Source organism: Teleopsis dalmanni, chromosome X, assembly GCF_002237135.1.
Source record: "Teleopsis dalmanni isolate 2A chromosome X, ASM223713v2, whole genome shotgun sequence".
Lineage (NCBI taxonomy): Eukaryota > Metazoa > Arthropoda > Insecta > Diptera > Diopsidae > Teleopsis > Teleopsis dalmanni.
The window spans coordinates 79,919,084-79,938,216 of NC_051848.1; positions in this window are offsets into that span (position 1 = coordinate 79,919,084).

The window sequence follows — 19,133 nt, forward strand, 5'->3', positions numbered from 1 at the left end:
TTCTTTACATTCCCTATATTATTGTTAGTAATACAGAAAAATTAGTTTTGCTTTTTATTAACATATATTTTACTTTCATTCCGCTTTAAATCGTCTTTAATTTATTTTTGATGACTGAAGTCACAGATAGAAATTCTAAAAACTATCCATTTTTAAGAACTTATTCTGTATGAAAAATGACAATTGGAGGAATTTTTTCTTTCAAATTGATTACAGGTTCCTCGGGGAGGTATACAGATCTAAGGGCAATTATTGCTTAGTCTGATGAAGTGATAAACAACAGTCCAGTCAAGGCGTATATAGGGGTTTTAAAAATACCTCGAGTTAAGAAAGAGTAAAAGTGCTCAAGTGCACTAGCTGAAATAGCTTCAACATAATTATATTATTTTATTTATATATTATTTTATTCATTACTTATAATTATAAAAGTTTTTAACGAATCATTTAAATCATTTTTAATCAATAAAAAATATACTGTATTTAATATTTATTATGGGTTAACAAAAATGCAACTACATTTTCATTTTACCTAATTTATTGCTTATTTAATAACAATAAAAAAATAAATAATATTTTATATCTCTTAATACCTTTCACTTTTTTAGTGATGAATTGGCAATGAAAGAATAAATACCAGCTTATATAGGGCATTGTGATGTGAAAAGCATTTAATGGAAATGAATATTGTTAGCTCGTGTGAGTAATGAAGTTAATTTAATAGAAATGGCATAATAAATTTAACAACAATATTGATGACACTATTCAGGCAATATAAGGTAATTAAAATTTATTGAACAAAATATGTCAGCGTTATGATTTGAGTTGATTTATATCACTTAATGTGATGCGACGTCAGTAAATCCACTTTTCGATGACGAAGATAAGCCACCTCTGCAATTGTAATAAAGAAGAACATAGTGAAGCTTTTGAAAATTATTTTACAAAAACTAAAAATTTACTACAACTTAAGTGAAATACTTTTTAAACTTTAAGAATAAAAATTTTTGGGTCTTTAGAGCTCAAGCGGATGCAATATCTTGCGTTTATACTGCAAATGCTTTTCAATTAAATGTAGCGTCAAGGAAAGTTTAATGAGTTGGCAATAAGTAAAAACGGATGTATCAAATGGTTTACGGGCGAATTGAAAAGTTGAGAATAATTTTACGACTAAAGTAAACCTGAGGAGCCTGAAACTGAAACTGAAATCCGCAAGAGAGCGTGCAGTGCAATTGGTGTCAGTAAGTAGAAATTTCACCGAAAAAACGTTCAAGACATACACTCGTGTCCAGTAGAAACAGCAATGCCATTAAACAAATGAAAGAGAAGTAGAAACAGAGGGACTAACAGCGGCAATTTCAGCAGATGTCATTGTTCCAAAGGAAAAGTTATAAATTGCAGTGCCAAATTCAAAGTTTCTACAAAAATGTCAACTAATTAAATTTTCAATTGAGCAAACATTTTGTTCATTTCCAACATATTTTCAGTTGTTTTTTTTTTCTACCCAAGTACGTATTTTATTAAAAAGTTTATTTTCAATTAAATTAAAAAGTTTGAACCAAATAAAATAAACTAAATTTATTTTAGTGCTTGAAGATTACTAAAATTTTATACCAACCAAAGTTTGTCATTGTTTACCTTTAGTTTTTAATAAATAATTTTTTTCTAATATGAATTTAGTAAAAAATTTATTATAAACTAAAATTAAACTATGAGTTTTTCAAACCTAACCTAGAATATTTTTTCTTTTACATATTTGATTTTTGCAAGCTCAAAAAAAAAATTCGAAATAATTTAGATAAATCATATATACTGGACCAAATGCAATCCCCCACACTATTATAGTAATGTTCAACCGTAAGGTTGCCTCTATCAACAAAAATGTAAGTATAGTAAAATTCAAGTATTGTATATAACATTATATATTGTATATAATATTATATATTATATATAATATTATATATTGTATATAATATTATATATTGTATATAACATTATATATTGTATATAATATTATATATTATATATAATATTATATATTGTATATAATATTATATATTGTATATAACATTATATATTGTATATAATATTATATATTATATATAATATTATATATTGTATATAATATTATATATTGTATATAACATTATATATTGTATATAATATTATATATTATATATAATATTATATATTGTATATAATATTATATATTGTATATAACATTATATATTGTATATAATATTATATATTATATATAATATTATATATTGTATATAATATTATATATTGTATATATAAATACATAATATATTTTTGTTTTATATTAAATTTATTTTCAATATATATTGTATATATGAAATCCATACTATATTATATAATAAATATCATATATATTGTATATATAAATATCATATATATTGTATATATAAATATCAAAATTGTATATATAAATATTCATATATATTTCCAGTATACAATAATTAGTAAAGTTATTACTATATATATATATATATAAATTATATATAATATATAATATATTATATATATAATATATATAATATATATAGATATATATATATATATCATATATATTCATATATAAAAATATATCATATATATTATATATAATGTATATATATAGATCAGTTTGGATCTGGCATCCAAGTTGAATAAATTTGTATTTTTTTAGTAAACGTATGTATGTTTAATACAACGGTATAGTCACTAGTCACGGTTGCGTGGAGGTTGACCTAGAAAATATTATTTTTGGCGATATTATAACAATTTATTGAATTCTTATATTAGTTATCCTATAGACCGACCGCTCTAAAAACGCCACTTGCTCAATATAATAATTTTACAGAGATATCTTTGATAAATTGTGACTTGAAATTATAATTTTCACTAATCCCATATTGCAGTGGTAATTTTTTAATACCAGTTAACATTAATGCTAAAACCTAACTAATTCGAGTTTTTTATTCTACTCAGAACTTTAACTTCTGTATACCAGTTTTAAAAGGTATACCTTTACCATCACTTGTAAAATATGGGAATGTGTGTTACATAAAGTTACCACTGCATATCAAATTCCAGCAATCCTTTCTAGAGCTGTAAATAATTCACATTTTCGAACTCAACTCCTCACTGCTACTTAACAAACCAGCTCAGTTGGATTTCAATGAAAAATCTTGAATTCCTTAGAAATTCTACTTAAAGACCTCATAGAATGCAATAATTAATTCGTTATAGAAGGAAGATAAATAAAAGTACGTGGCATTTATCATGTTCACCTCAATTCTCACCATCTCCAATACTAAATACTCGTACATAAAATGTTACATTAGATAAGTGCCAATAGAGGGTGAAGGAAGCTGATACCAGAACTGCTGTATCTGTATCTGTGTCTATATCCACAAATTGTATGCATGTATCCTTGTATCTATTTGCGTACACCGGTATGCACGTGAAAATTATGAAAGCAACGTGTACTCACGTAGCAAAATAATGAGGAAGTGTAGCCTCATTGAAGTGAACTTCTGTAACTTAAAACACAATGCAACGTACCGTTCGTAAAATGAAAAATCCTCAGTTTTTTCTATCTTTATATGGTTTTGTTTTAAAGACAAAACCATATTAAATATTTAAAAAATTTATGGTTACTGCATCTTAGAAAAAGTGAACACAGAAAAAATAATTTTTTTTTTGTATTTAAGTGAACTGATGAAAAATACAAAATAAATACTTTCTTAAGCATAATTTTATAAAAAATTTATCTTTTTTTGTTGGAACTTTTTAAAGAATTTCGTCTAAAGAACGTTGAAGTTGTACATTTTCTTCGAAAAATATGATAGAAAATATGCAATATTTTTAAACTATAGTGAGAGGTTATATTGTGCAAGAAAGTTCTCTTAAGTTGCCATAATAGGCACAGACTTTTGAATAAGTTTCTTTAGTGCTCGAAGTGATTTTGCAGCACAAGAATTACTTATTTTTGCAATTATTTATTGGGTTATTAAAAAAAATGCTTCTTTAGGCGACAAGCATAAAACGAATTCCAGTTTTAACTCATAATTATATCATAATTATCATAATTATTATAGAAATGTCACCGATTACACAAAAATATATATATACATCTCTCTTTAGATTAAATTAAAGTAGTAGAAGCACTTGTAGTAGTAATACCATACCAGGTAGCCGCAGTAGTACCATTAGTAGTCGCGTTAGTAGTTACAATAGCCTAAGTTTTACTTAACTAGTAGCAGTTTTAGTAGCTTTAGCAATGTTAAAAATAGGCCCATTATTTATTTTATCAAATGAGTTTGGTACTAGAGTCTTTATTTACATTGATAACTCTAAATATTGTTAGGACAAATCATGAAAATGGTTAAAAATCTTTTATTGTGCCAGAAGATTGATTGTTAAAAACCATGGTAATACTCTAAATCGGGGCTGTCCAGACTAGATGTGATCGCTGTACAGATTGGGGGGTCGCAAAAACAAATATATACGTTTATAGTTGTTTTCGGCAAAACTAAAAGTACGGTTATAATGTTAAATGTAGTTTTTTTAATTGATCAATTTAAATGCACTTATTTGGTATACCATAAAAATAAAATAATGTGGTTTTACCAGTACAAAATATGCGAAATTGTGGTAGATTAAAAACATACGCCGGCCACATGTTTTGGTCCTGCTTTGAACAGTCCTGCTTTAAATGATATTTACAAATATGTTACAGGTGACGAACCATAGACTTATGAGAATAAGTTTAAAATTAAACAGCACTCGACTATATGGATGTTTCATAATGAACACATTCCTAAATAAGTTGTTTGCTTAGAAACACTTCAATACACATTTTTTTAAAGCCTCAGTGCTACTATACTAATATAGTACAATCAATTGTGTATGATATCTTATCATTTTTTCAATAGAACATCTTGGCTTAGAAGTGTTCTAAAAACCAAAAATCCATACACATTCCTAATCAGCATAGCAAAACAAAGCGATTAACAGCTGCTTGTCTCTCTATATATGTATATAATTGTATATATACTTATGTATATAACCTTACATATACATATGCATATGGAAAAATGATCTTTGAAGACATTGTCTTCGAGACGGTCTTTGAATGTTTGCTCAAAACATGAATGCAAGTCTCTTTTTTGCTTACTCTCTCATTTGTAGTGCCGATTTTTAATGAAGTGAATAAGCATTTTTTAATCTAATTTCCTATTCCATTCACATTTTTTAATATAATTAATTCTAATTTATTTTTATAAATAAATTTATAATTATCTAAACACCATTATATATAAAATATGTATATAAAATAAAAAACAAAAAATAATTACTTACAAATTTATGTCTATTTATTCAAAGTGAAACAAAATTTACAATTTAAAGAGCACAAAAAAGGAGAAATAATAAGAAAATGTTTAAAAATATTAAATGAGTAGCTACTTTAAGAACTATCAATCGTATGCGTCCGCTATGCAAGACATGGATGCATCCAGTCTTCGAGACATATACGCAAAATGTCTTTGAAGACATTTGACTAATTTGTTCGAAAATTTTTTCGAAGACCGTCATACATTTGGATCGATCGGTCTTCAGTTATGTATCTACATCTTCAAGACGTCTATAGACTAATACACAATTGCACCCTCTTAATACTTATGAGATATATGTATATTTCGCCAGCAAGACATGCTGACTATACTTCTGTAAATTCACCAATATAATTTATCATATTTTAATGAAACTTTAGGTACTAAAATGCTTCAAGCAAATAAAAAGTATATATGTGTATATACAATATATGTTAGTAAGTTTAGTTCTAGATTTGCAGCTGATTCCAAGGCTTTTTATGTATGAATGTCTTTAAATTCCTATAAAATACAAATAAATCAGAAACTGCAAATTACGTTTACAAACGGATAAGATTGATTGACTGTATTATTAAGTGATTATACTTAATAACTATCGGAAGTATTCAATATTTTTATATATACTATAATGATATATCCCTGACTTCTATTCTTTTCAAATTTGTAAAGTTCTAAACATTAAATGGATATTCAATGCTTTCTTAGTTTATCAAATCTAACAAATTTTTTCTATTAATCTAGGGTTGGTTAATATTATCCGATATACTCTGATATACTAATCAAATCTAGTCTGTGTTGCTCTAACTTTTTGAGTCATATCACTACTTCATAAAATTCAACTAACTTAGATAATTATCTTAGTCTTCTGTTTTTGCGGTCTGTATTTATGGTTAATATTACCCGTAGCGCTCACAAATTAATATTAACTAATCTAAGTAGACAAATAGTGCTTTATTGTGAACTATTGAACTATTGTGTTCTATATTAATGTGATGTGTAGTCTCAAAAATTAAATTTCGAATTTTTTTAATGGTATTGTTAGTTCATATCATTTTAAATTAATCAAAGACCTTTGAGTTTCTTAATTAATATTATCAGTTTATGAAGTTTAACTAATTAGGACAAAAAGCGTCTGTGTTTGCGATTCTTATATGCGATTACACAATCTAAACTAATTAAGGTCGTCGAATTTCTCCATAGTCCTGTCATTAGTAGCTCTTGTAAAGTTAAACTGATTTACACAACTAGCCTACTACACTGGCTAGTGTTTGTGGTTAATGGTATCTATAGTCTGTACGCATTAATCCAAGCCTAGTTAAGCTAATTTACTCAAGCGTGCACACTGGTATATGGTATAATTAATTTATAAAGTTCATTTAATTTCGTTAGAGAGATCTTGAAATCATTGTATTTGCAAAAGAATCACTGGTACTCGTTGTTAGTGAGTGTTAAAATATCAAGAACTTTTAAAATTTTTGCTTTACCGTTGAGCGGATTGTTCGTTCACTCTATCACATTCATTTATATAATTTCCTCACACTTTTTCTTAGACATGGAAAATATGTTAAAATAAATTTCAACCAAGTTGCAACCCTTCTTAGTGTATGTAAATTTTTTTACATGGTTAAACACAGCGTTTAGGAAAAGTAAGAAGCATTATTTGCATTAAAATGTGTCTAATATATATTTTCCTAACTCTCTCTCTTAAGTCATTTCCTTTTTAGTCGCCCCAAACGAAAACTACAAAATGAAGCAAACTTGTCGATTATGCATATACTACTGAGCTTTGGATTTTCCGGGTTCCAATGGGCTAGGCTAGCAAAGCAAAATCTCATGTGTGCTTATTCTGTCGTACGTGCAATGAAGGGTTAAGTAACCCTTTGCAAATTTTTAAACAAACAGCAATTGTTTTTATATTGCCTTTGTTTTTAATAGTGTTTTTGTTTTATCTTTTTTAGTTGGTTTAGGTTTTTTTTTTGACATTTTGCCATATATACATATAATTTGGTTCTTTTCATTTTAGTGCTTTTGACACTAAAAGTATATCCAGCCGATTAGAACCACCTCAATTGCTTAAGTTCTCACATAATTGTATTCCTCTAGAAGTGTAATTGAAAAATGACATTAAAGGCAATTCTTAGCATTTTTACTTTTGTTTTTGGTACAATACTTCCTGTTGTTGTTGTTGTTGTTGTTGTTGTTGTTGTTGTCGTTGTCGCGTCTTGTTTTTCTTGTACTTTTTATGCTCTGGGTCCCCGAGAATGAAATGCTCGAGGGTGTCAGAAATGTTGGTGAAAGTACAAGTAAGCAAGTAAGTAGCACTACCCGACAACACCGGGTTGTGGCAAATAATTGTCGAAGTCAATGTGCAGAGGGAGTCTACTTTTGATTGCTTTTTATGAGCGGCGATATGCAAGATAAAGCAAATTTTCTCTTTCATATCTATTTTTTCCTCTAGATACGGGAACTTTTTTTGCATTTTTCGAATTTCATTTCTTTATATATATCTAGCTTCACTTTGTGTGCTGTTTATAAGCAGAAATTTTTTCTCTGCATAATAATTTTTATATTCTACAATTTTGCAATATTATTTTGTTTTCTGTTTTTTTATTATTCTTATTATTTTTATATTTATTTTCTTTTAAATGACTTCAAGTATTGAACCAGTCAGCAGAAGAAAATTGGTAATAGTCTTGCCAAAGAAAAAGTGCGGGAAAGCATCCAACTTAGCAGCCTCTTGGCATTTGTCGCATTTAAATAATTCAAGTTGCTGCAGAAAATGTTTGAAATTTCTTCTCAACTTTTAAGATGAATAAGTAAAATATAAATCTATAACTTGCTCGGTGTGCAGTGAAAAAATCACATTTTTTTCCTTTGAGAAACTCATAAAAATTCTACAGAACTCTTAATATTTTGCAACCGCACATTAAGAGGTAAAGTTCAAATTAAAGTTGCTAATAGCAAAAAAGTTCTTATTCAATATTTATAAACTAAGTTTTCAAACAAAGTTCCAGTAATTTTTCAAATTAATACTATTGATTAGTCAGATGGTTTTTGCATACAATAATAAGAAATTAAAAAAGACCTCCTTGAGTCTCTATTGTCTATTGTTTATTGTCTAAACAATATGTGTTTAGACATGTTGTGGGGTTAAATATTGAGTCTGTTACCAGAACAAGTAGACTTATTACGTTTTCCGTAATTTTTAACTTTTCAAGGGAAATTCAAAAATTAGGATACTCTAAAATCCTTGCATATTATCAAACGAACAAAAAATGTGAGAACCCTATTGGCCACTCGAATCATTTATGACGCCAAGACGAATACAAAAGCAATGGTTTAGTTACAACTGTCAGCCTATATTTCTATTTGTCGACTTACTGAATATGTTATTTATGGAATAAATGTAAAGACTGTGAGGTCGCTAAAAGCTTATAGCCTAGATTGGACAAAAATAAAACGACTTTAGACTGCAGACCAGGTGACTTCAAAGTCTTGGGGATCGCTTTTTGATTGACCTGACAGAGATAATCAAAGTAAACTTATCGAATCTTCTCAATTTCATCTGGAAAACCAAATTGCTTAACAAGGATAGTGTACGACAATAACAAAGGTTTACAACTTGCCTCCTCCGGCAAAATCTTTGAGGGCATCACAATGGGTAATATATGCCCTTGAGTGGATTAATGATAACTGTTAGCATGCGTTTTCTCAACTTAACCTACTGAATACGTTATTGATCAGTATGATAAGAAGAGTAGGTTAAACGATGGTCTTTTATTTATTTATATGCCTCTATTTTTGTCTTTTCACCTAACCTATATACTTTTGATCAGTTTGACAAGATGGCTTAAACGATGGTCTTTGCGTTGTAAGATGAATGGGTATAGCCATAGTTTTTTTATTTGCTTGCCCGTATTTCTGTCGATCAACCAACTTATGTTATAAACAATCAATGAATCGGTTTGGCTACGGTCTTTTCTGTCGAACATTTGCCTAGTTCCGTACTTCTATCAACCAACGGAATATATTATTGTTACATATAAGAAGATCAACCGATACGGTCTTTTTGCCTAATTATTTACTTCTATCAACCAACGAAATATATTACTGTTACATATAAGAAGATCAACCGATATAGCGTGGTCTCTAAATAATGCTAAATACCTAATTTATATATATATATTGTGGTACGTTGGCACAGCGCACTGTCCAACAAGTGGCCCCACTGAAGTGAAGGATTAGCCGAAGTAGATCACGAAACTACTTGTGTTCTTTTTCGTCCTTCGATTCTCGGATGTCACTATTGAGTTAAAGCTGGAGTGGCTTCCGTTCGCATAACTACATCTCTTGTTAATGCAAGCAGTTTATTTAACTAGCTTGAGGTTGCCTGCCAAATCATCACCAACCCAATAATGTACCAAGACTGTCTTCCTCCTACTTGCCAGTGCTGGACATTGGCATATTATATGCATAGTCTGCAAGCGAGGAAGACTCAGCAAGAATTATCTTTTTAAGGTGATACTTGAAGTTTTAATGTCCAGTAATTAGTGAGGTCAGCCAGCTTAGGGTGTTCCGCGGACACCTAAGCACTTTTATCGCTACCCTGTCCAACGGTTTTGGCTAAAATAACTAATTTAATAATTATTAACATAAGTATTTGTTTGAAGGGTTTTAAAACTATGGCAAAACCTTATTTGTAGTTATTCTCTTATTTCTATTGAATTCATTTCCGTTTAGTCCTTTTAGTGCAGATAGTCAAGTTCCTTTGTCTACAGATAAAGAAATTAATTTTAAATATCTTTTTTTTATGTATTAGATAAAAATGTAATTGTATGTAAAGTGTGTATGTATAAGCTTAAGTAAAGCCAACTTCTTTTCTATGTTTTTTGCTTTTTTTAACGACAAAAAGAGTTTTATTTACTTATGCTAAAACCCTGTATGCAATATGTTTGATATTGACAACTGAAATTGGTTTGCACTTCCCAAAGCCACTCCTATCCATGTTTTCACTGCATTAAATAAGTTGGTGCTCCAGTAAATGTCCAATAAAGCCAACAACAAAGTTTGTACCGACAGCTAATAAAAAAAAAAGTGTGTATTTGGAAAAACTAAAAGCATATATTGGTATAGAAAGTTATATTAAAATATAAAAAAATGGAAATTGTTATTTAAAAAAAAAAAGAAAATGTTATTCACAAACTAATTGAAGGGAAAAAAACAAAAAACCCAAAAAATGGAAAATTCTTTGAAATTCTTGCAAAATTAAATTTAAAAAATTTTTAATAAAGTTTAGAAAAGCAGCTAAATTAAAATTTTTCACTAAATTTGTGCACAAAAATTTAATAAAAAAATTTTTTTTTTTTTGGTATTTTGTTTCATTTAAGCACAGCATTTTTCGCTTTAGTTTCAATGCATTTGTATTAAAAGTTTTTATAGAAAGAAATCAGTATTTAAATAAATAAATTTGTATGTTATTACTTCGAGTTTTTCAGTCTTTTTGTAAATAATTCATTTTTTTTCCACCACCAATCACCAATCTAATCAATCAACCAGCCTCAGGCAATTATTACAATTCATTGAACGAAATTTTATTTATTTTGAATCCCCGTTTGCAGTAGATTAAAGTCACACATATTCACAGGCACATTATGCATTCACATATATACGTATTCAATTGACAGTAAATGGCAAAATAAATTTGCATATTTCATTTTGATTTTCCCCCTATACATATGTGTAAAGGTATGTGTGTATATTTATACTTAAACAAATAATTTCAGAAATTTACATAAATTTGCTAAAAAATGAATTAAAATTTTAAACGCTAAATGCTGCTCGTATCCAGCCAACAGCTTTTTGATACGAGATTATGAGGTTTTTATAAAAAAATACTCAGTGATATACTGAGTATTTTTTTTTTAATATAAATTATGAGAAAGAAACATTTAAAAAAGCACGTTTTTCATATAAATAGAGTTTTTACAAATTACTTTAATCTAAGCCTGAATGGATAACGTTTTTCCTCCTCAATCGCTGTATAAAATTGTTCAATAAGTTCGCATTGAGTTTTCTTAATTAAGTTCGCATTTTATTTTTCAAGAAAATATCGTTAACTTCAATATATCCAAACTTAATCTAGACTTATGAATACTATCTCAAAATTGGCTATCTGGTATGTCTGTAAAATACTTCTCTACGTTAGCTATTACTCTTTTGTTTGATAAAAATTGTTTTTTCAAAAATAGTTCTTTTTTAAAATACTTTTTATTATTTTAAATAGTTTTTTTTTGAAATAATTATTTTTTTTTTAAATATTTATTTTTTTTTTTAAATAACGTCCACTGTTTACTTTTTCTCACTATAATTCAGGGCTTTTGTTAGCGCATTATCAAATGCATTCAGAAATAGACTAAGACATAACACATAGTTCAGTTGAAATTTTTTACAACACTTTTACTTCTACAAAAGAGATCTTACTTAAAAATTGGGTGTTCTAATTGTTAGAAAACATCTCGGAAAAGGCATTCGCAACAAATTTGGGAACTTTAGTAAACTAAATGTCACGTAAATGTAACTGCAGTTTCAACAGTTTCAACCAAGAGTTTCAAAAAATTTTATAACATTACTTGTGGCAACCTTTTATCAATAAAATGTTTTTAAAACTATTTGATGAAGAAAATGTTTGTCTTTTTTTTTTTCCAAATACAAATCTCTATCTGAACAATCGATATGTGGAATAGTTTTGTGCACATTTCATCAAATAATATCAATTTTGTGGTTTAAATTGCAAAATTTATTTAGATTATAGCAATAATTAATATATTAATTAATACTAATATTCAACATTGTGACATCATTAAATTCATTTCAGTAATAAAAAATTTACTTTAATAGCACTATTATGCTCTTTTAATGCACTAATAATGATAATATGCACACATCTCCCAGATTTCAAATTTACTTTAAACTTTCCCTCACGAATCTTATGCTCACTTCACACTGCAAACTTATAGTTTCTTACGGAAAGTGTTTTAAGTTCCATATTTGTTCTCATATTTGTTCTCATATTTGTTCTCATATTTGTTCTCATATTTGTTCTCATATTTGTTCTCAATTTTACTGATCATGCGAATAATGACAGGCAACTAAAGCACTTTAGGATATACAATATAAGTGAGAACGAACGGGAAAAACAACAACTATTAACACAAGACGATTTTCGTTAGATTCTCGCTTTAGAAGGTTGTAATAGAGTTTCAAAAAAAAACATATACAACAGCTACAACTTCGAAATGTCGAGTAGTTAATGAACATAAACCCATGTAGTGTTAAGTGGGTGGTACTTCGTGCAATAATAGACATGCTCTAACATGTGTGTCAAAGTGTATATGGGTATTTGGTCAAATAAACTGATGTAAGGATTGGAAATAGTATATGTCATTATACTAAATTGACAAAATAAATACTTTAAGTAAACATTTTGTACCATCTGTTTGTTAATATCTACAAAGACATTCTTAAATTCTCAAAATGTATTTTACGGTTGATGACAGGTTTCATTATAGCTCATTATGGTCTGAAATATCACCTTCATAAACTACAATTATCTGCTAACTCGGAATGCAGATTATGCCTCGATGATGAGGAAACGACCATGCACATTCTTTGTGACTGTCCAGCTTTAATAACGCACAGAAGAAACCTGTTTCATAAAGAATTTCTGTCACCAGAACAGATTAAGAACTCTTCTCTAGATTTAGTTCTAGACTTTATTCACAAAGCTTTAAGGGACTTTGTTTAATCAATAGTGAAACTGGTACAATAGGTCTCTTCTGGCCGCAGTACCGGCTGTTGGGCAATTGTCACATCTACTCTTTATTATTATTATTATTATTATTGCTAATATCTAACTTAGTTAAGCTAATCGAATGAAACCACACACAGTCCTCTTGTCAATGCTACTAGACGAAGTCGACGAACGAATGTATGAATGAATGTTAAAAATATTTTATTATTTAATGAAATTGATAGATTAAAAAAGATCCACTAATAATAGATATTTGATTTATAGCATTGCATTTGGTTAAATATTAAAGGTTTGTCAAAGCAGGAGTTGAGTTAACTACTTGTTTTTATTAAACTTTATTATCGTTATACATATTTACTATATAATTAATTGATATAAACATTTACTAATAATTTTTTTTCTTTTCAGGTACGTGAAATTGTTTGCCGGTCTAGTTTACAGAAGGTAATGGTAAACATTATTTATAAATAATGCAAATATAACTAATATAATATATTTATTTTTATAAACTAACAGCTTTGGTTACGGGTCTCTACACATACATATCTGAACTAATTACCTGACTTGAATTCTATCTTACTGAACTTAAGTTTTGAAAGTTCTTAGTGATGTTGAAGTCATGGCCAGTGGAATAGCATGCATTACTCACTGAAAGTCTAGATTTTCAAAATTAATGAAAATATATGGTATGGGTAGCAAGGCAAAGTCTTTCGATATACAATTTGTGCTAAGGATAGTGATAAGATATTGGTGTTTATATAATTGAAACTAATCTGGTTACAGTTAATATTTTGTGTATTCGTATTCTAGCATATTTTCTATTATTATTATTCAATTATGTGTTTACATTTAATGTTTTCATTTTTTGTTTTTGTGTTGTGATTGCATTTAAATTATGTACACTTATAATAAAATATAATTTAAAAAATTTGAAAGGATTTTTATTTATAAAATTTATTTGTCTATGTTTAATACTCCATTTGTATTTTTATTTATCGAACCATAAATTTCTAAAACCAATGAATGTTCCAACAATTTCCTATTTTGTGATTTCATCTGTAAAGAATGTTTTTGTTTGTATGTCTAATTATGAACACTCTATATATTAATATATTTTTATTATTTTAATTATAAAAATTTACACCAAACTTTTTTATAATCCCTATAATTTCATAAAATCAAAATTTTTTATAACAATTTATTACTTATATTTAATATGTTATTGTTATTATTAATGCATAAATCACAGCTATATAAATTAACTCAGTCATTTATTCAAAGTCAGTTTATTCAAAGTAAGTTTCTTGTCACAGCTTAAAACTAATTTTTAATAATAATTTATTATATTTTTCATTTACTAACAATCAAACGAAAAATCTGGCTAAATTTTTTTGAAATTTGAATTCTTCAGTTTTTATTTGATCCTAAAGATATCTTTAATGCTTAAATAAAATCTTGAAAGCATTCATATATATGTGCCAGTATCTCAGGACTCGAACACGAAGATTCATAGTCTTAAATATTCGAAAATGTTGGAGTGGAAGTGAACTAACTATGTTACATTTCATTTTCCTATTTTGATTCTATAACATGACCTGCTCGAATACTGCATGATGTTATGACGTTTTAATATGATGATTGAACTCTATATGATGTTCGAACCTTTTTGAGTGCCTACATTTTGAGCGCAAGCATACTATATAGTACTAATATGTATTTTAATTAATATAAAAGGTTGGGATTTTAGTCTATTGTTTTTCTGTTTTTCTATATATTTCTTGTCTTTTTCAAATTGGCTTATTTGTTTGTGTTATTTTATGTTTTATTATATATTATCATAATATATAATATTATCTTATAATATATATTATCTTATTTGTTATATTTTTTTTATATATTTTTTAAATATTTTTGATATATTTTTTATATATTTTTTAAATATTTTTTTATATATATTTTTTATATATTTTTTTTAAATATTTTTTTTTACATACAGTCAAACCTCTCTATAACGAAGTCGTCGGTGCCTACAAAAAACTTCGTTGTAGAGAGGTCTTCGTTATAGAGAGGTTTTTTGCATTTGACTGAGGAATATGTACGTATTTATTTTAAAAATATATTTAATTTATGTTTATTCATGTATATATACAAAACATTAAAAACATTAATTGTATATTGGTAAGTCTGTAATTTTAGTTTTTTCAGACATTTTTACTTCTTCTTTATTAAGGAACTCTTCCAAATCCAAATCTTCTAACAAGCTAATAGTTTGCATACAAAGAAGTTTCTCATAAGTGAGAAGTTGAGTGTTTAATTTGTACTTGGATAAATTCGTTATAGAGTGGTTTTTTTTTGTATGCAAAAATTTGTTTATGTACCTGAGAGGAATTCGTTATAGATACAAATTCGCTATAGAAAGGTGGTCTGTAGAGTGGTTCGTTTTAGAGAGGTTCAAATATATGAAAAAATATGAAAAGTCACTACGTCTTCAACAAAACTTCGTTATAGAGAGGAACTTCGCTATATGGAGTTTTGTTATAGAGAAATTTGCTATAGGGGGGTTCAAATATATGAAAATCGCAGTGCCTTCAACAAAACTTCGTTATAGAGAGGAATTCATTATAGAGAGGTTCGCTATAGAGAGGTTTGACTGTATTTTATTTATATATTTTTTTATATATTTTTTCTTATATATTTTTTTTATATATTTTTTTATATATTTTTTTATATATTTTTTTATATATTTTTTCTTATATATTTTTTTATATATTTTTTCTTATATATTTTTTTATTTATTTTTTCTTATATATTTTTTTATATATTTTTTCTTATATATTTTTTCTTATATATTTTTTTATATATTTTTTATATATATTTTTTTTATATATTTTTCATATATATTTTTTTATATATTTTTTTTATATATTTTTTTTATATAATTTTTTTTATATATTTTTTTATATATTATTTTTATATATGTTATTTTTTTTATATATTTTTTTTATATATTTTTTTATATATTTTTTTTATATATTTTTTTTATATATTTTTTTTATATATTTTATATTGATATTTTTTTTTATATATTTTTTTTATATATTTTTTTCTTATATTTTTTTATATATTTTTTTTATATATTTTTTTATATATTTTTTCTTATTATTTTTTATATATTTTTCTTATATATTGTTTTTATATATTTTTCTTATATATTTTTTATATATTTTTCCTATATATTTTTTTATTTATTTATATATTTTTTTTTATATATTTTTTTATATATTTTTATTTATTTATTTTTTTATATATTTATTTTTTTATTTATTTGTTATATATTTTTTATATATTTTTTCTTATATATTCTTTTATATATTATACTTATATATTTTTGTGAAATATATTAATATTAATTAATATTAATGTAATGTTTTTGTTCTAATTTTTGAAAAATTTTAATTGAATCATTATATAATCCATTATCCATATTCGAGTATCCTTTATAAAACTTCTTGTCTTCCAGGTATTTTTCTTCAGTGCACTCTAAATCATTTTAGATTCGTTTCAATTTAGCTTAAGTAGATTTTAACGTGAATCAATATCTTCCACCTTTAATTTACTTACCACTTAAGAATTTGCTCTAATAAATTATTTCTTTTCTTTGCTAATTAACATACCAACAAAAATATTATTTCAACCTATTTAATTTTTCTTTTTTTATGAAATGAAGCAAGATAAGCCGAAAGTTAAGCGAAAAAGGATTTTTCAAAAATATGAAAAATGGAGGGTCTTTGCATTCTGTGGTTTGTGGTTTTTCATTATCTGCTCATAGAATTTGCGACTATTATTTTTCAGAGAATAGTGCCAAGTATGCACTAAAGTTTTATTAACTTGACTTAAAATGTTTTTATTTTTTTTAATTCTTATATTTTTAGTTTAATTATAATTTTTTTATAAGAAAATTATTACAACTGTTCAACTAGAGTTTTATGCATAATCTGCTCATAAGCAGTTTCAACCAATTTTTCTTTATTTTATCCTTTTTGCTATGTGGCAGTTAAAACAAGAAATAAAATGAGAGTATATAGAACTTTAAATTATATATAATATAACATTCTTAGTCCTTTATTTTACTTGTACTTAATCTGTATGCTTATATTAAAAAGGGCAGTATATAAATGAGTATGTGCGAATATACAAATTTCACTAAAAAAGCGCTCGGCAAAATGGCAAAGTGTAGCAATTTACGCGAGCATTATGAAAAATTGTTGCAAAAAAGTACTAAAAAGGTGAAAAAAGGATTAAAAAAATTCCGGTAAAATTATATAAGAAAAAGTAGCAATGGGTGGGGGTAGGGCCAGGAGCTGGAAACAGCACCGGTAGCAATACCAAATGCAAGATGCGGCATTTCAACTACAAATGGCGGTAATCACAGCATCCTTTTGGCTTGACCTACTTTCTTACGCCACTTTTCATTTAGATATGATGCCTGTTTGTCGACTCAGAAGTCCAGCGTAAACATTTTACGTGCTTGATGTGTGCGTAATGAAAAAAGTCTAAAGCAAACTACTGAAAAAAGAGAAATAAATAAATACGAATAGGAAAAAAAGCGAAATTTTTTAAGTCTCTGAAATCTTCTAATGGGTGGACTCCGTAACGAGAAGTGGTTTTTCAACCTACATTTCGCAGAGCAAAAGTATTTGCAAGAAATTTTTTAAGGTTAGAGTTTTTTCTGTTCTGGTTTCTTAAGTGTTAAACTTTTTCGAAGAAATTTGTCTACTTCTCTGGTAATTGCAAAAGTAAATGTAAACTTTTTTATTCAATTACTTTATAAAACTGAACTAACCAAATTATTTCTTCCTATTGATAATTTAACAGAAACTTTTATGGAAGATTGTTGTTTGATCAATGCTTTCTAAACTCCGGAAATGATCGAGATACATTTGTTGATTAAAGTCTTCCGAAAAAGACAGTAATACATCGCGACCAGAATTAGAGTCTGAAGTGTATTTTATGTGTTTAAACAAAAAGTCATCGACTTTTTATTGTTTGAATTACAAAAATCATTCTGTTAAAGCACCTTTTTGTCTACTCTTAAGTAAGCATACAATACTTAAAATAAATTATATTTATGTGAAATATAATATTTCTCCTGGAAAGTTTTGGGGTTGTAACTTAGAAAAATTAAGGTAGGTATTTTTTACAATTATATTTAAGGCAAATTTTGTGGTAGATTCAGAGTTTTGAAGAGGTCCAAATAAATGACAATCTTACTATGCAACTCTAGAACGAAACAATGAATTAACCAAATCCCTTAAATCCCTTCAGTTAAATGATTTTAACACTAGTTGGAAAAAAAAAAGTATGGTGGCTGTCTATTGTGAGGGATTACAACAAACACCAGTGTGAACATTACATGGCTTTGTTTTTAAATTTTTTTCGCTGTACTCTGTTACAATCGATTGACTGGCCAGTCGGTAGTAAAATGCGGATACCTTTATCATATCGATGTTGGGTTTAAACCCAACACATTATTTACCTTTCACATTATTTTTAGTTTTAGTTCTTTTTAGTACCGATTTCTCAATTAAAGTTTTGGTTAATTAATTTGTTTTTACTCAGTGCATAAACAATTCCATTCTCATTTCTAACTAATTGGGTGCAAATAGTCTAAAAACAATTGATTTTGTGATTACTTTTAAGTTTCTCATCGATGTCGTGAGATTTTATATTAAATGCTATTTGCAAACTGACCCATAATTCTATCCAGTTTTTGATAAAATGCTGATAGACTGATGGAAGTATTTTACACATTTCCAGAATGATATCGAATGATTCCATCATCACATCACATCGATCGATTATGACAGGATATACCTCATAATACCATATATCATTGTAGTTAGTATGTACGTGGGTATCCATTTTGT